The sequence below is a fragment of the Aquarana catesbeiana genome, linkage group LG05 (assembly GCF_042186555.1).
Source record: "Aquarana catesbeiana isolate 2022-GZ linkage group LG05, ASM4218655v1, whole genome shotgun sequence".
In the NCBI taxonomy this organism is placed as follows: domain Eukaryota; kingdom Metazoa; phylum Chordata; class Amphibia; order Anura; family Ranidae; genus Aquarana; species Aquarana catesbeiana.
In genome coordinates this window covers 406,052,826-406,072,532 of record NC_133328.1, presented here as the reverse complement: position 1 = coordinate 406,072,532, position 19,707 = coordinate 406,052,826, and positions in this window count along the sequence as shown.

Sequence of the window (19,707 nt, the reverse complement as noted above, 5' to 3'; positions counted from 1 at the left end):
CCATATTAATTTTGTTGCCCTTCTCTGGGGTCTGGACTCTCTCCAGCTCCATCACATTCTTTCTGAGGATTGTTGACCAGAACTGGATGGAATACTCCAGATACAGCCGAAACAGAGTTTTATAAAGTGGCAGGATTATCGTTTTATCTCTTTTTTTTTTATCTCATTTTATCTCTGGAGTAAATTCTCTTTTTAATGCATGCTAATATTCTACTGGCTTTGCTTGCTGCAGCTTGGCATTGCATGCTTTTGCTCAGTCTTTCTTTTGCTAGGACCCCAAGATTCTTCTCCATTCTGGAATCCTTCAGGGTTCTTCCCCTAGTGAGTAACTTTCACTTATATTTTTAACCCCCAAGTGCATTACCTTTCATTTTTCAATGTTAAACCTAATTTGCCATCCACTTGCTCACTCCATTCATTTATTCAGATTCTCTTGTAAGGGTTATATATCCTGCTGTGATGCTATTGCCCTACTTATTTTTGTGTCAGCAAACACTGAGCTTGAGCTATTTATCCCATCCTCTGTATCATTTATAAATAATTTAAATAGAATTGGTGACAGGACAGAACCTTAGGGACCCCACTAACCACTATAGACCATTCTGAGTATATGTTATTTATCACCACCCTTTGGACACGCCCCTGTAGCCAGTTTTCTATCCAAGAACAAACCCTATGTTCCATACCCACAGACCTCAGTTTGAAGACTAATGCCCTGTACACACGATCGGACATTGATCAGACATTCCGAGAACAAAATCCAAGGATTTTTTCCGACGATGGCTCAAACTTGTTTTGCATACACACGGTCACACTAAGTTGTCGGAATTTCCAATCGCCAAGAACGTGGTCACGTACACCATGTACGATGAGAATTCGCCCTTTTTCAGACTCGTGGTTCTCAGATCGTTTTCTGCTGTTCAGTTTGTGCTTGTGGGTTTGTATCTGGTCTTCAGTGCGTGCAGCGAGTACAATTGACTTGTCCTTGTGTTCGTGTTCGTTCGTTACTGATTTTCAGGTCGCTCTTCACAGGCCTTGCTGTTCTTCAGTGCGTTCTGTTACTTCGTTCTGAGCAGCCGACCGTTTTCTAGCCATGTATACATACTCCTCGTAGAGTTTGTGCTGTGCGGGGGCTTGGTGTTGGGGTCCTTACCTTGACACAAGTCCAGTCCATGAACAGGGTGGAGAGGAGTTCATGGGCCAAGAATTGGTTGCTCCAGCGTTACCAGTTCTGTCATATGCCTTTGCTCCGTGAGATCCGTGAGAATAATCCTGACGATTTCAGGAACTTTCTCCGGATGACGGACCCCGTATTTCACCGTTTGTTGGCTTTGCTGACCCCCTATATTAGCAGGCAGGATACCTGCATGAGGCAAGCCATCACTCCGAAGCAGAGGCTAGTCGCCACCGGTACTTGGCGACGGGGAGAAGCCTGCAGGACCTCAAGTTCTCGACAGGCATCTCCCCCCAGGCTCTGGGGATCATTATCCCAGAGACCTGTTCTGCCATCATCCAGGTCCTGCAGAAGGAGTATATTAAGGTAAGATTTATCCTTTAACATCACATTTTATTGTATTGAATGTTTGATAATATATTGTGTTTCTTTCCTCATTCCCTAATTACCATGATATGTAATTCTCTAATTACCATGATTGTAATATGCTGTGAATGTCCCCTTTGTCCTCATGCATGCTGGTTTTTTTTTTTTTTAATTTTGTCCTTCATACATATTTGCCTTCACTTACCTCCCCAGCATGCTCTCCTGGCCCTATATCCACCTTGTCTAGTCACTTAACAATGTATTTTGTCAGCTCCATAGTAGTGCTTTACCCCAAACACCCCATAAAATGTGATTTGTGCTTTAAATTCAGGCAGAGTGGCAGAGGCTTTTTTTTGGTGTCCCAAAATCATTTGGAACCCTCCCTCCCCCCAACTGCTAACTCAGCTGATAACAATCCTCTATCTGCTGTCTGCTGACCAAACCCATACACACTATACCCACCTCTTTAGTGGTCAGATTTATGGATGAATCCCCCAAAGCATGTACTGCAAGGGCCTGCCTGAATACTTTCAAATGGTACTGTTTAAAGTTTTTGTATCCTATTATTATCTTGATTGGTAATAGCAGAATGTAAAAATGTGCTAAAATGTGTACAGTGTGTATTTATCTCTTTGTATTATGACACTTCTTACCTGTCCATTGGGCTGCCAATAGTGTAAAGTAAGGAGGGGCTGGCCAAAGTAATACACATTATTTAGGCATTCATCTCTCAACGAAGTGGAGATGGTTACAAGTCCAAAACATCTCCCCCCCTAAAATTTTACAAATGGCCCATGAGAGGGGGGAGGAAGAATCTGATAGGTGGACCTTATACCTTTGTCTTTAACCACTTGCCGACCGCCGCACGACGATGTACGTCGACAGAGCGGCACGGGCAGGCAAAAGGACTTACAGGTACGTCCTTGCCTGCCCGCGGGTGGGGGGTCCAATCGGACCCCCCCCCGGTGCCTGCGGCGGTCGGCAAATCTCCCCCGGCAATCGGTGGTGAGGGGGAGGCCATCCATTCGTGGCCCCCTCCTCGCGATCGCTCCCAGCCAATGGGATCATTTCCCTGCCTCTGTAGTGTACACAGAGGCAGAGGAAATGATGTCATCTCTCCTCGGCTCGGTAATTTCCGTTCCGGCCCGAGGAGAGAAGACAGGTATGTGAGTGCACCAACACTACACACACAGTAGAACATGCCAGGCACACAAAACACCCCGATCCCCCCCCCCGATCGCCCCCCGATCCCCCCCCAATCACCCCCCCCCCCTGTCACAAACTGACACCAAGCAGGTTTTTTTTTTTTCTGATTACTGTATTGGTGTCAGTTTGTGACAGTTACAGTGTTAGGGCAGTGAGTGTTAGGCCCCCTTTAGGTCTAGGATACCCCCCTAACCCCCCCTAATAAAGTTTTAACCCCTTGATCACCCCCTGTCACCAGTGTCGCTAAGCGATCATTTTTCTGATCGCTGTATTAGTGTCGCTGGTGACGCTAGTTAGGGACGTAAATATTTAGGTTCGCCGTCAGCGTTTTATAGCGACATGGACCCCCATATACTATCTAATAAATGTTTTAACCCCTTGATTTCCCCCTAGTTAACCCTTTCACCACTGATCACCGTATAACCGTTACGGGTGACGCTGGTTAGTTCGTTTATTTTTTATAGTGTCAGGGCACCCGCCGTTTATTACCGAATAAAGGTTTAGCCCCCTGATCGCCCGGCGGTGATATGCGTCGCCCCAGGCAGCGTCAGAATAGCGCCAGTACCGCTAACACCCACGCACGCAACATACGCCTCCCTTAGTGGTATAGTATCTGAATGGATCAATATCTGATCCGTTCAGATCTATACTAGCTTCCCCAGCAGTTTAGGGTTCCCAAAAACGCAGTGTTAGCGGGATCAGCCCAGATACCTGCTAGCACCACCGTTTTGCCCCTCCGCCCGGCCCAGCCCAGCCCACCCAAGTGCAGTATCGATCGATCACTGTCACTTACAAAACACTAAACGCATAACTGCAGCGTTCGCAGAGTCAGGCCTGATCCCTGCGATCGCTAACAGTTTTTTTGGTAGCGTTTTGGTGAACTTGCAAGCACCAGCCCCAGGCAGCGTCAGGTTAGCGCCGGTCGCGCTAACACCCACGCACCGTATCCTCCCTTAGTGGTATAGTATCTGATCGGATCAATATCTGATCCGTTCAGATCTATACTAGCGTCCCCAGCAGTTTAGGGTTCCCAAAAACGCAGTGTTAGCGGGATCAGCCCAGATACCTGCTAGCACCTGCGTTTTGCCCCTCCGCCCAGCCCAGCCCAGCCCACCCAAGTGCAGTATCGATCGATCACTGTCACTTACAAAACACTAAACACATAACTGCAGCGTTCGCAGAGTCAGGCCTGATCCCTGCGATCGCTAACAGTTTTTTTGGTAGCGTTTTGGTGAACTGGCAAGCACCAGCCCCAGGCAGCGTCAGGTTAGCGCCGGTCGCGCTAACACCCACGCACGCACCGTACACCTTCCTTAGTGGTATAGTATCTGAACTGATCAATATCTGATCCGATCAGATCTATACATAACTGCAGCGTTCGCAGAGTCAGGCCTGATCCCTGCGATCGCTAACAGTTTTTTTGGTAGCGTTTTGGTGAACTGGCAAGCGCCAGCGGCCTAGTACACCCCGGTCGTAGTCAAACCAGCACTGCAGTAACACTTGGTGACGTGGCGAGTCCCATAAGTGCAGTTCAAGCTGGTGAGGTGGCAAGCACAAATAGTGTCCCGCTGCCACCAAAAAGACAAACACAGGCCCGTCGTGCCCATAATGCCCTTCCTGCTACATTCGCCAATCCTAATTGGGAACCCACCACTTCTGCAGCGCCCTTACTTCCCCCATTCACATCCCCAACCAAATGCAGTCGGCTGCATGAGAGGCATTTTTATGTCCTCCCGAGTACCCCTACCCAACGAACCCCCCCAAAAAAGATGTTGTGTCTGCAGCAAACGCGGATATAGGCGTGACACCCGCTATTATTGTCCCTCCTGTCAATCCTGGTCTTTGCATTGGTGAATGTTTTGAACGCTACCATTCACTAGTTGAGTATTAGCGTAGGGTACAGCATTGCACAGACTAGGACACACTTTCACAGGGTCTCCCAAGATGCCATCGCATTTTGAGAGACCCGAACCTGGAACCGGTTACAGTTATAAAAGTTACAGTTACAAAAAAAGTGTAAAAAAAAAAAAAAAAAACACAAACAAAAATATAAAATAAAAAATAATAGTTGTCGTTTTATTGTTCTCTCTCTATTCTCTCTCTCTCTATTCTCTCTATTGTTCTGCTCTTTTTTACTGTATTCTATTCTGCAATGTTTTATTGTTATTATGTTTTATCATGTTTGCTTTTCAGGTATGCAATTTTTTATACTTTACCGTTTACTGTGCTTTATTGTTAACCATTTTTTTGTCTTCAGGTACACCATTCACGACTTTGAGTGGTTATACCAGAATGATGCTTGCAGGTTTAGGTATCATCTTGGTATCATTCTTTTCAGTCAGCGGTCGGCTTTCATGTAAAAGCAATCCTAGCGGCTAATTAGCCTCTAGACTGCTTTTACAAGCAGTGGGAGAGAATGCCCCCCCCCCACCGTCTTCCGTGTTTTTCTCTGGCTCTCCTGTCTCAACAGGGAACCTGAGAATGCAGCCGGCTGATCAGAGACCAGAGTGGCTCCAAACATCTCTATGGCCTAAGAAACCGGAAGCTACGAGCATTTTATGACTTAGATTTCGCCGGATGTAAATAGCGCCATTGGGAAATTGGGGAAGCATTTTATCACACCGATCTTGGTGTGGTCAGATGCTTTGAGGGCAGAGGAGAAATCTAGGGTCTAATAGACCCCAATTTTTTCAAAAAAGAGTACCTGTCACTACCTATTGCTATCATAGGGGATATTTACATTCCCTGAGATAACAATAAAAATGATTAAAAAAAAAAAATGAAAGGAACAGTTTTAAAATAAGATGAAAAAGCAAAAAAATAATAAAGAAAAAAAAAAAAAAAAAAAAAAAGCACCCCTGTCCCCCCTGCTCTCGCGCTAAGGCGAACGCAAGCGTCGGTCTGGCGTCGAATGTAAACAGCAATTGCACCATGCATGTGAGGTATCACCGCGACGGTCAGATCGAGGGCAGTAATTTTAGCAGTAGACCTCCTCTGTAAATCTAAAGTGGTAACATGTAAAGGCTTTTAAAGGCTTTTAAAAATGTATTTATTTTGTTGCCACTGCACGTTTGTGCGCAATTGTAAAGCATGTCATGTTTGGTATCCATGTACTCGGCCTAAGATCATCTTTTTTATTTCATCAAACATTTGGGCAATATAGTGTGTTTTAGTGCATTAAAATGTAAAAAAGTGTGTTTTTTCCCCAAAAAATGCGTTTGAAAAATCGCTGCGCAAATACTGTGTGAAAAAAAAAATGAAACACCCACCATTTTAATTTGTAGGGCATTTGCTTTAAAAAAATATATAATGTGTGGGGGTTCAAAGTAATTTTCTTGCAAAAAAAAATAATTTTTTCATGTAATCAAAAAGTGTCAGAAAGGGCTTTGTCTTCAAGTGGTTAGAAGAGTGGGTGATGTGTGACATAAGCTTCTAAATGTTGTGCATAAAATGCCAGGACAGTTCAAACCCCCCCCAAATGACCCCATTTTGGAAAGTAGACACCCCAAGCTATTTGCTGAGAGGCATGTCGAGTCCATGGAATATTTTATATTGTGACACAAGTTGCGGGAAAGAGACAAATTTTTTTTTTTTTTTTTGCACAAAGTTGTCACTAAATGATATATTGCTCAAACATGCCATGGGAATATGTGAAATTACACCCCAAAATACATTCTGCTGCTTCTCCTGAGTACGGGGATACCACATGTGTGAGACTTTTTGGGAGCCTAGCCGCGTATGGGACCCCGAAAACCAAGCACCGCCTTCAGGCTTTCTAAGGGCGTAAATTTTTGATTTCACTCTTCACTGCCTATCACAGTCTCGGAGGCCATGGAATGCCCAGGTGGCACAAAACCCCCCCAAATGACCCCATTTTGGAAAGTAGACACCCAAAGCTATTTGCTGAGTGGTATAGTGAGTATTTTGCAGACCTCACTTTTTGTCACAAAGTTTTGAAAATTAAAAAAAGAAAAAAAAAAATGTGTTTTTGTCTTTCTTCATTTTCAAAAACAAATGAGAGCTGCAAAATACTCACCATGCCTCTCAGCAAATAGCTTGGGGTGTCTACTTTCCAAAATGGGGTCATTTGGGGGGGGTTTGTGCCACCTGGGCATTCCATGACCTCCGAAACTGTGATAGGCAGTGAAGAGTGAAATCAAAAATGTACACCTTTAGAAATCCTGAAGGCGGTGATTGGTTTTCGGGGGCCCGTACGCGGCTAGGCTCCTAAAAAGTCCCACACATGTGGTATCCCCGTACTCAAGAGAAGCAGCAGAATGTATTTTGGGGTGCAATTCCACATATGCCCATGACCTGTGTGAGCAATATATCATTTAGTGACAACTTTGTGCAAAAAAATAAATAAATAAATAAATAAATTGTCACTTTCCTGCAACTTGTGTCAAAATATAAAATATTCCATGGACTCAACATGCCTCTCAGCAAATAGCTTGGGGTGTCTACTTTCCAAAATGGGGTCATTTGGGGGGGTTTGTGCCATCTGGGCATTTTATGGCCTTCAAAACTGTGATAGGTAGTGAGGAGTAAAATCAAAAATGTACGCCCTTAGAAATCCTGAAGGCAGTGATTGGTTTTCGGGGCCCCGTATGCGGCTAGGCTCCCAAAAAGTCCCACACATGTGGTATCCCCATACTCAGGAGAAGCAGCTAAATGTATTTTGGGGTGCAATTCCACATATGCCCATGGCCTGTGTGAGCAATATATAATTTAGTGACAACTTTTTGTAATTTTTTTTTTTTTTGTCATTATTCAATCACTTGGGACAAAAAAAATGAATATTCAATGGGCTCAACATGCCTCTCAGCAATTTCCTTGGGGTGTTTACTTTCCAAAATGGGGTCACTTGGGGGGGTTTTGTACTGCCCTGCCATTTTAGCACCTCAAGAAACGACATAGGCAGCCATAAATTAAAGGCTGTGTAAATTCCAGAAAATGTACCCTAGTTTGTAGGCGCTATAACTTTTGCGCAAACCAATAAATATACACTTATTGACATTTTTTTTACCAAAGACATGTGGCCAAATACATTTTGGCCTAAATGTATGACTAAAATTGAGTTTATTGGATTTTTTTTAGAACAAAAAGTAGAAAATATCATTTTTTTTCAAAATTTTCAGTCTTTTTCCGTGTATAGCGCAAAAAATAAAAATGGCAGAGGTGATCAAATACCATCAAAAGAAAGCTCTATTTGTGGGAAGAAAAGGACGCAAATTTCGTTTGGGTACAGCATTGCATGACCGCGCAATTAGCAGTTAAAGCGACGCAGTGCCAAATTGGAAAAAGTGCTCTGGTCAGGAAGGGGGTAAATCCTTCCGGGGATGAAGTGGTTAAAAACTCCCTAAAATAAATGTTATACTGATGTTGGCCAAGAATGTTTGTGTCTAATCTGCTTTCCCTGTATAGGTGCAAAATGATTAATTTATTTTTCTTGTTTGACTCCACAGTTTCCTTGCAACCCAGGAATGGCAGACTGTGGCCTCCCACTTTGCCCAGCGGTGGGACTTTCCTAACTGCGGAGGGGCAATTGATGGGAAACACGTCCACATCGTCCCACCACCCAACTCAGGGTCATACTATTATAATTATAAGGGGTTCAATAGTATTGTGATGTTGGCAGTGCTGTTGGCTACTTATGAGTTCCTGTATGTGGACGTGGGAAAGAATGGCCGGATGTCCGATGGTGGAATCATCGCCCAGACGGAGTTCTACAGGCATCTCTAGAATGGCAGCTTGGACTTGCCACCTCCAGAAGACAATGTGGAAGGACTCCCATTTGTCTTCGTTGCTGATGAAGCATTTGCGCTGGGGGACCAACTTATGCGGCCATTCCCGATGAGGACCCTCACCCCGAACCAAAGGGTTTTTAATGACCGGCTGGCCAGAAGAGCCAGAAGAGTGGTGGAGAACACATTTGGAATCATGGCCAGCCGGTTCTGCCTATTTCTTACCACCATACACATGGCAGAGTATAAACTGAATCATATCATCCTGGCATGCTGTGTTCTCCACAACTTTTTAAGGTGAAATTCTGCCAACTATGCTGCCTCAGTGGGGCCTGAGGCCGGAATTCAAGTAAATGAACCAACTCTGATGGTGCTTGAAAGTGGCCGCCCTGGCTTGCCCCCCCTGAGTGCCCTTGAGGTCCGTCTTAGATACCTTGATTACTTTGCAGGTAGGGGGGCCATCAATATGCCAGACAATGTCTGATACATTTTGAAAATAAAAAAATCATTTAAACAACTAAAATCTTTGGTGACATTTACTGCTTGTGTTTCTTTTAGCTGACCCTGACAGAAATGTGGGGAGTCCTGAAAATGTCGTGATTGTGTAACCTTAAAAAGCCTTGTTGGGTGTTATTTACTAAAGGAAAATACACTTGAGCCTGCACTGAAACTGCACTTGTAGTGCAAAGTGGATTTGCCCTTAGGAAATAACCCCCATTGTCACTGAAAACACCAATTTTACCTTAACAAAATTTTAGGAGCATTGGAACAATAATCCACACATTCTTGAGTATCAATCGTTTTAATACCAGCACTAGGGATGAGCCGAACACCCCCCTGTTTGGTTCGCACCAGAACATGCGAACAGGAAAAAAGTTAGCTCGAACACGCGAACACCGTTAAAGTCTATGAGACACGAACATGAATAATCAAAAGTGCTAATTTTAAAGGCTTATATGCAAGTTATTGTCATAAAAAGTGTTTGGGGACCCGGGTCCTGCAGGTCTGGTATGGATTTTAAGGGGAAAAAAAAAAAAAACGGCGTGGGGTCCCCCCAAAAATCCATACCAGACCCTTATCCGAGCACGCAACCTGGCAGGCCTGCAGGAAAAGAGGGCCTCATCCCCACAACCCTGGCCGGTGGTTGTGGGGGTCTGCGGGCGGGGGGCTTATCGGAATCTGGAAGCCCCCTTTAACAAGGGGACCCCCAGATCCCGGCCCCGCCTGTGTGAAATGGTAAGGGGGTACTTACCCCTACCATTTCACTAAAAAACTGTCAAAAATGTTAAAAATGACAAGAGACAGTTTTTGACAATTCCTTTATTTAAATGCTTCTTCTTTCTTCTATCTTCCTTCATCTTCTTCTTCTTCTGGTTCTTCTGGCTCTTCTGGTTCTTCCTCCGACGTTCTCGTCCAGCATCTCCTCCGCGGCGTCTTCTATCTTCTTCTCCTCGGGCCGCTCCGCACCCATGGCATGGGGGGAGGCTCCTGCTCTTCTCTTCATCTTCTTCTTCATCCTCTTCTCTTCTTCCTTCTTCTCTTCTCTTCTTCATTTTCTTCTCCGGGCCGCTCCACACCCATGCTGGCATGGAGGGAGGCTCCCGCTGTGTGACGGCGTCTCCTCGTCTGACGGTTCTTAAATAACGGGGGGCAGGGCCACCCGGTGACCCGCCCCCTCTGACGCACGGTGACTTGACGGGACTTCCCTGTGACGTCACGGAGAATGCCACAGGGAAGTCCCGTCATGTCCCGTGCGTCAGAGGGGGCGGGGTCACTGGGTGGCCCCCCGTTATTTAAGAACCGTCAGACGAGGAGACGCCGTCACACAGCGGGAGCCTACCTCCATGCCAGCATGGATGCGGAGCGGCCCAGAGAAGAAAATGAAGAAGAGAAGAAGGAAGAAGAGAAGAGGATGAAGAAGAAGATGAAGAGAAGAGCGGGAGCCTCCCCCTATGCCATGGGTGTGGAGCGGCCCGAGGAGAAGAAGATAGAAGATGCCGCGGAGGAGATGCTGGACGAGAACGCCAGAGGAAGAACCAGAAGAGCCAGAAGAACCAGAAGAAAATGAAGGAAGATAGAAGAAAGAAGAAGCATTTAAATAAAGGAATTGTCAAAAACTGTCTCTTGTCATTTTTAACATTTTTGACAGTTTTTTAGTGAAATGGTAGGGGTAAGTACCCCCTTACCATTTCACACAGGGGGGAGCCGGGATCTGGGGGTTCCCTTGTTAAAGGGGGCTTCCAGATTCCGATAAGCCCCCCGCCCGCAGACCCCCACAACCACCGGCCAGGGTTGTGGGGATGAGGCCCTTGTCCTCATCAACATGGGGACAAGGTGTTTTGGGGGGCTACCCCAAAGCACCCTCCCAATGTTGAGGGCATGTGGCCTTGTATGGTTCAGGAGGGGGGGGCCGCACTCTCATCCCCCCCTCTTTTCCTGTGGCCTGCCAGGTTGCATGCTCGGATAAGGGTCTGGTATGGATTTTTGGGGGGACCCCACGCCGTTTTATTTTTTTTTTTGGCGCGGGGTTCCCCTTAAAATGCATACCAGACCTGAAGGGTCTGGTATGGAATCTGGGGGGAACCCCACGTCATTTTTTTTTTAATTTTGGCAGGGTTCCCCTTAATATCCATATCAGACCTGAAGGGCCTGGTATGGAATTTAGGGGGACTCCCACGTCATTTTTTTTTTAAATTTTGGTTCGGGGTTTTCCTGTGGGGAATTCCCATGCCGTTTTTATCAATTAACTTCTATGTGTATTGTCGGCAATGCAATAGCCGCGGGTAGTTTTAAATGCGTTTTTTCCTTCGAAATGTCATTTTGCTGTCAGACTGTTCTAAACACAGGAAACATGCGCCCCTTTACAGGCGTACTATAGACACCCCCCAGGTACGAAATTTAAAGGGATATTACACCTTTATTGTTTGACTTTAAGCATTATTAAAATCACTGCTCCTGAAAAAACGTCCGTTTCTAAAACTTTTTTTTGCATTGATCCATGTCCCCTGGGGCAGGACCCGGGTCCCCAAACACTTTTTATGACAATAACTTGCATATAAGCCTTTAAAATTAGCACTTTTGATTTTTCCCATAGACTTTTAAAGGGTGTTCTGCGGCATTCGAATTTGCCGAGAACACCCCAAATTGTTCGCTGTTCGGCGAACTTGCGAACAGCCAATGTTCGAGTCCAACATGAGTTCGACTCGAACTCGAAGCTCATCCCTAACCAGCACAATCACATGTGCATTTCTAAAAGGTTTTTAAAACAAACCAACATGTTTGTTGTATAACAATTTTTTTCGGTCACATTAATAAATATTGAAATGTCCATTTTAGGTAAAACAGGCATGTTTCAAACCAACAAGAAATACACAAATCTGGAACTTACGAAGTTCAACTTTTGTAGACATTAAAGGCAATATCAGACATGAGTATTTATAAACTCTGTTTGATATTGTGTTCAGATGGGGTGAAGTCACCCCTGGAAAAGCCAAATTTTGAAGATGCACACAAATTGCCAAATGTCAACATGTGCTACCTGCAATCACGGGGGATCAAGGGACGTGTTTTGTGGGTGCAACCCCTTCCTCTCAGCTACTTTATTATTGAGGAAGAGGTTGCATCCCCAAAACGCCTACATTGATCTCCCGTGATGGCAGATAGCACATGTTGACACACTGTGTGCATCTTCAAAATTTGGCTTTTCTATAAAATGGCAAAAAATGTTAAAAATTTTTACTTTACAAATACCACAAAAAAGGAAGGGATTTGGCGGTGTTTTAAACTCTCCCTAAAACATCAATGATGTTCTTCATTTTGTTTTTAACATCGTTGATGTTTTTCTGGATGTTTTACAAGTCCCTAATACACCCCATAATCTCCCCGATCAGGATCTGTGCACATTCACTGGTGAAATGACCTGGATCCACAACATTACGATCACCTAAAAATAGAGAAACAAAAACACACCATGTATTATAAATATGCTGGCATCCATCTCTTACCTGAGCCTGTGGTCGCAGACATTCACCTGTTGTGGTGACTATTTCCACCACGTCTCCTTCCTCCTCCTCCTCCTCCTCTGCTTGGCTTTGGGGGATTTCACCTTCTTCATGAAGTGGGGGGGGTCTGTTGTCTCTTCTGCTGAGTGGTGTACTCCGAGTCTTTTCTCCCCTATGTAAAAAAAAAAATAGGTATACTTAGCACACAGATATTTGATGACAGAAAGAGGAATATGAAACATTGCTTAGAAGTGGGGTACAATTGTCTATTTTGGCAGAGTTCCAAGATGAAGAAATATTTTTTTCCTTTGTCAAGCTTGAATACTTACCTGTTTTGTACAAGCTTCACAGATGGAGTCACCCCTATAGTATACACTGGAGCACCTGTGTGGGACCCCCTAATAAAAAGGGTGTTCTGGTGTCCCCCACTAGTGCTCCAGTGTCCAGATGTGTAAACAGCTACTGATTGTCCTCTCCTTACACAGAATCTAGTTTGCATTACATTCTAGTTACAAACCCATCTAGACTCCAAAATTATTTTAAGAGAAGTAGGCTAGAAAAAATTTATTCAAATGCATATGGCCAAAACAATGGTGTTTTCAATGCCGAACGAACAATGTGCCCATGAACATGAAAGTTGCCATTTTAAACTGTACAGTAAAGAAAAGCACATGGAGCAGCACGAACGTAATTAAAATAAAGAATTGGAACTACTTACTTTTTTGCAGCACTCTCCTGATCCTTCTGTACTGATCGTGCTCCCTTAATTTGAGGTCCGACCACCACTTCCTGAGCTGATCCTTGGATCGTCGTACCCCGAAATTCTTCTGCAGACTTTTGACTACTTTTGCCTGATCTTGGCCTTTCTGACATTGGGGTTGGGGTAAGGTCCATACTTCCCGTCATAGTCGGCCCTCTTCATTATGTCGACCATCTCCAACATCTCCCCAAAGGACATATTTGAGGCCTTAAATCGTCTCTTCCGGGATTGGGACATTTCTGGCTCCGGGCTTTCCTCCTCCTCCTCCTTGTTGCTGTAATTAGCACGCACCTGCCGTGTCTCCGCCATGTGCTCTTCCCCAACTGCGCCAAACAAGAAGGGGTGGGGAATAGACTAGAAAGAACGTCAGGGGCGGGCGGAGTTTCACGCATGCGCAGTATATATAAAGCGTAACATGCGTGCGTAGTACGTACTATCTGTGAGCGGAGGAAGGAGTATCGGAGGCGCCGATCGTGATAACGAAGGTAAGATCTAAACTTGGGCCTATACTGCTTCTAGATTGAGGCCTATATTGTAACAAGATTAGGAGAGTTTCACCTGACATTAGGGTTTGTCTTGTGTTGTGTCTTTATATGTCTTTATATGGTAAACGTTCCGCGCTACCCCAGTAGCAATTAAAAAACACAGCCGACGCCGAAGCCGATCAGCTGAGAGTGTGGTGACGTCAGGAGGCTCCTCTCCCAGTCGATGCCTGTTTAGGAGAAATGTATGTTGGGTGGAGCCAGAGGACCTGACGTCACCACACTCTCAGCTGATCGGCTTTGGCGTCAGCTGTGTTTTTTAATTGATATGGTGTTTTACCCTGCCAATGCTTTGATGTCAGTTGTCCATTCATGGATTAAAGCATTTTAAACTACTGAACAATGAAGTGCCTCTTTTTCTTTTAAAATATACTATTTCCTGATACGAGTAGTCTTGCTGGAGCAGCTAATGGAGGAGAGTGTTCCGGATTGCCGCCTCTGAAATTTCAACTACCAGGCGTGGAGGGAAGTCTGTCTCTACTCAAAGACTAGCTGTTCCTGACCCTGAGAGGAGTTTGTTCAGGCTTGCATGATCTCTGTGGTGGGGATCCATCAAATCTGGTAAGCAGCCCCCTTTTCCTATTTCTGCACTGTCTTAGAAGATCCATAGAAGATTTACTGAAGATTTAAAGAGGAATCATGCCTCCGGTTTATGATACCATCATTTTCCATATGAACTATAATTTTTTCATTTATTTATATTCACATTATTATTTGAGTAGCGCACTGAACTTTTTTCTTTATATTGTGTTGTGTCTTGCAGATAAAATGGATGGCTTCAATGACCACAACTTCCTCCCCCTGTTCATAGACAAGTATAGGGAGCTGCCCTGTCTGTGGCAGGTCAAACACCCCCAATACAACAAAAAAACAAAAGAGGCAGGCAGTGCTGAAGAAACTGTTGGAGTTGGTGAAGCCGGTGGTCCCAACAGCAACCATCCCCTATTTAAAAGCCAAAATTGGTGGCCTGAGGAGCACTTATCTTAGGGAGCGCAAGAAGGTCACAAATTCCCAGAGATCCGCAGCAGATGACGTTTATGTCCCCAGGCTGTGGTACTATGAGAGACTGCAATTTCTGTCAGACCAGACTGGAGTCAGGGAATCCCTCTCAACCATTCCTTCCACTCTTCCTTCCACCCCAGCTGAGGCTTCCGATGTCCAACCTGGGACTTCCAGCTAAGAAGAAGTGGAGGAGCCCAGCTGGAGTCAGGTATAGCATTGTTCTACAGATTTCTGGTCAATAAATAAATTATGTTTACTAGATGTTATTATTGATCACTAATTGCTGATTTAATAAAGTGTTTTACATATCAATAGACAGTAGTGGGCAAAAATAATTGGGACAAGAATGAAAAATGCTGGGCTCAGAATGATCTTCATTTATATTTGTTAACATTCAATTTGCAACAGTCATGAGGTGAAAATTGTGTGTGATTGATGAATAAAATACTAAAACTATGTCCCTTTTTCATACACAGGAAGACCTCAGCCAGGACGAGGCTCTGGAATGTGGCACACAGGAGAAGGCTGTGGAATGTGGCAGCCAGGAGGAGGCGGGGGTTAGTGGCAGCCAGGAGAAGGCAGGGTAAGTGGCAGCCAGGAGAAGGCCGGGCCCAGTAGGAGCCTGACAGAATCGCAGGTTCCTCCCCTCCGCCTTCCAACCAAAAGACCCAGGAAGGGGAGTAACGTGCAGGATTCAGCACTCAGGCTGATTCAGAAGGCTTCTGCGTCCCTCAGGGCCTTCCCTACTCCTGAAGAGGCCTTTGCCTGCATGGCTGCCACAAAACTGCAGGGCATGCAGGAGGGTCAATGCCTCATGTGTGAGGACCTTCTTTACAAAACACTAATGCCCCGTACACACGGTCGGATTTTCCGATGGAAAATATCCGATCGGAGCGTGTTGTCGGAAATTCCGACCATGTGTGGGCTCCATCGGACATTTTCCATCGGATTTTCCGACACACAAAGTTGGACAGCAGGAGATAAAATTTTCCGTCAACAAAATCCGATCGCATCAATTCCGACCGTGTGTGGCCTGTTCCGACGCACAAAGTGCCACGCATGCTCAGAAGAAATTCCGACACAGAACAGCTCGTTCTGGTAAACTTAGCGTTCGCAATGGATACAGCACTTTCATCATGCTGCAATGTTAAAAATGGTTTAATACAGCGCACTCTCTTCTTCTTTATAATGTGACAAGAATTAAGTAGTTTTGCTGCTCATATTCACACACACTTCTCACAAACTTATTTCTTTGCTATTTATCGTGATTCCCTAAATATATTTTGATTTCTCACATATGACAACATATTTTTGTATATGTTTTATATATTTTTTGTCTTTAATGTAGATTTTTTTTTGTGTTTTTTTTTTTTTTTGTGATTTTGATTTGTACTCCCGAAAATGTTTGTGTGTGTTTTTGGTGACAAGTTCCCTCAACACCATTGATATGTTGTTCTATTTAATCTGTAGGAGATTGTTTGGTGTTGGTGTCTCTTGTTAATTTCACTTTTTATGTTAGAAATGTACCTGAATCGTCACCAACAAATGGTCCTTTTTGGATGAAAACACACACAGGAGAGTATAATTTACCTAAAAAATTTTTAGTAAGGGCTCACAACTAAACAAAGAGGGAGGCAACGCTGGAGAAACTGCAGAAGTGGGCGAAGCCTTGGACCCCCAGGGCAGACATCAACTATTTTTAAGCAAAATTGGTGGCCTGAGGAGTCCTTATCTAAGGGAGGGCAGTCTGGTCCAGAAGTCCCAGAGATCCGGAAAGCAGCAGATGACATCTGTGTCCCCAGGCTGTGGTTATACAAGAGACTGTCAGACTGTCAGACCAGACTGAACCCAGGGTCATCACTCTCAGGTCTTCTTTCCACGCTTCCTTACACGCTGTGGCTGTGGTGGTGGAGTTGTGGCAGCAGGAGGAGGAGGAGGAGGAGGATCGTCCATCTCAATGACATCCGTCTTGGGTGTTAGTTCCCCACTCACCCCCTTACGTAGGACTTTATAAATAAGGTCCTCAGAGAGCCTGCGTTGGCCCTCCTGCATGCCCTGCAATTTGGTGGCAGCCATGCAGGCAAAGGCCTCTTCAGGAGTTGGTAAGGCTCTGAGGGACGCAGAAGCCTCCTGGATCAGCCTGAACGCTGAATCCTGCACGGGACTCGGAGTGGCCTTCCTGGCTCGTTTATGTGGCAGGCGGAGGGGAGGGACCTGAGACTCAGTCAGGCTGCGACTGGTCCCAGGCTTCTTTTGGCTGACACTTAGCCCCGCCTCCTCCTGGCTGCCACTAATCCCCGCCTCCTCCTGGCTGCCACATTCCACAACCTCCTCCTGGCTGAGGTCTTCCTGTGTATGAAAAAGGGACATAGTTTTAGTTTTTTCTTCATCAATCACACACAATTTTCACCTCCTGACTGTTGCAAATTCAATGTTAACAAATATAACAGACTATCATTCTGAGCCCAGCAGTTTTCATTCTTGTGGCAATTTTGGGTGCCCACTGCTGTCTATTGATATGTAAAACACTTTTTTTAATCAGAAATTAGTGATCAATAGTAACATCTAATAAACATCATTTCTTTATTGACCAGAAATCTGTAGAAGAATGCTATACCTGACTCCAGCTGGGCTCCTCCACCTCTTCCTGGCTGGAAGGCCCAGGTTGGACATCGGAAGCCTCAGCTGGGGTGGAAGGAAGCGTGGAAGGAAGAGTAGAGAGGGATTCCCTGACTTCAGTGTGGTCTGACAGAAATCGCAGTCTCTCATAGTACCACAGTCTGGGGACATAAACGTCATCTGCTGCAGCTCCGGATCTCTGGGAATCTGTGACCTTCTTGCGCTCCCTCAGATAAGTGCTCCTCAGGCCACCAATTTTAGCTTTTAAATAGGGGATGGTTGCTGTGGGGACCACCGGCGTCACCAACTGCAGCAGTTTCTCCAGCGCTGCCTGCCTCTTCTGTTTGTGATTATAGTGGGGGTGTCTGACCTGCCACAGACAGGGCAGTTCCCTGTATTTGTCTATGAACAGGGGGAGGAAATTGTGGTCGTTGAACCCATCCATTTTCTCTGCAAGACACAACACAAGACAAACCCTAATGTCAGGCCAAACTCCCCTAATCTTGTTACAATATAGGCTTCCATTTCGAAGCAGTATAGGCGCAAGTTTAGATCTTACCTTCGTTATCACGATCAGCGTCTCCGATGCTCCTTCCTCCGCTCACAGATCGTACGTAATACGCACGTGTGTTACGCTTTATACACACTGCGCATGCGTATAACTCCGCCCGCCCCTGACGTTCTTTCTAGTCTATTCCCCGCCCCTTTTCGTTCGGCGCAGTGGGGGAAGAGCACATGGCGGATAGGCAGCAGGTGCGTGCTAATTGTAGCAATGAGGAGGAGGAGGAGGAGGAAAGGCCGGAGCCTGAAACGTCCCAATCCAGAAGGAGATTTAAGGACTCAAATATGTCCTTTGGGGAGATGTTGGAAATGGTGGACATCCTGAAGAAGGCTGACTATGACGGAAAGTATGGGCCTTACCCCAACCCCAATATCCGAAAGGCCAAGATCATGGCGAAAGTGGTCAGGAGTCTGCACCGGAATTTCGGGGTACGACGATCGAAAGATCAGCTCAGGAAGTGGTGGTCGGACCTGAAATTACGAGAACATGAGCAGTACAGAAAGATCTGGAGAGTGCTGCAAAAAAGTAAGTAGTTGTGCTGTGTTCCTATTCTTTATGTTTATTACGTTCGTGCTGCTCCATGTGCTTTTAGGAACTGTTGTACACTTTAAAATGGCAACTTTCATGTTCATGGGCACATTATTCGTTCGGATCCAACATTTTTCGTTCCAAATATAAAATACCATTGTTTAGCCCATATGCATTTGGCCACCATTTTGACGCCCTATACTTGTCTTCAAAGAATTGGGTTGTGTAGATGGCTTTGTTACTAGAATGAAATGCAAACTAGATTCTGTGTAAGGAGAGGACACTGAGCAGCTGTTTTCACATCTGGACACTGGAGCACTAGTGTGGGACCCCAGAACACCATTTTTATTAGGGGGGCCACACAGGTGCTCCAGTGTATACTATAGGGGGGGCTACATCTGTGAAGCTTGTACCAAACAGGTAAAGTATTGCAGCTTGACAAAGGACACTAAAAAAACTACATCTTGGAACTCAGCTAAAATTAACAATTGTACCCCACTTCCAAACAATGTTTCCTATTTCTAGTTCTGCCATCAAATATCTGTGTGCTAAGTATACCATTTTTGTTTGACATAAGGGAGAAAAGACTCGGAGGACACCCCTCATCCGAGGAGACCAGAGCCCCCCCCTCTGGAAGAAGGGGAAATCCCCCCAACACAAGCTGAGCAGGAGGAAGAAGAAGATGTGGTGGAACTAGTCACCACAACAGGTAAGTGTCTGCAACCACAGGCTCAGATAAGAGATGGATGGCGGCATTTTTTTTAAACCAAATTTATTTTGGGGTTCCTCTCTTTTTAGTTGATCGTGAGGGTGTGGATCCAGATCCTTTCACATCCGAAAGTGCCCAGATCCTGATCGGGGAGATCATGGGGTGTAATTTACAATTGGAAAACATCAAGCAAAACATCAATGATGTTATTCCAAAATATAAAAACATCATTGATGTTTTGGGGCGAGTTTAAAACCCCTCCAAATCACTTTCTTCTTTTGTGTGCTACAATGTGCAAAATGTTTTTGTGATTTTTCCAAAAGAAAAAATTTGGAGGATGCACACAGTGTGTCAACATGTGCTATCTGCCATCACGGGAGATCAATGGACGCGTTTTGGGGGTGCAACCCCTTCCTCAATAATAAAGTAGCGGTGAGGAAGGGCTTGCTCCCCCAAAACACATCCCTTGATCCCCCGTGATAGCAGATAGCACA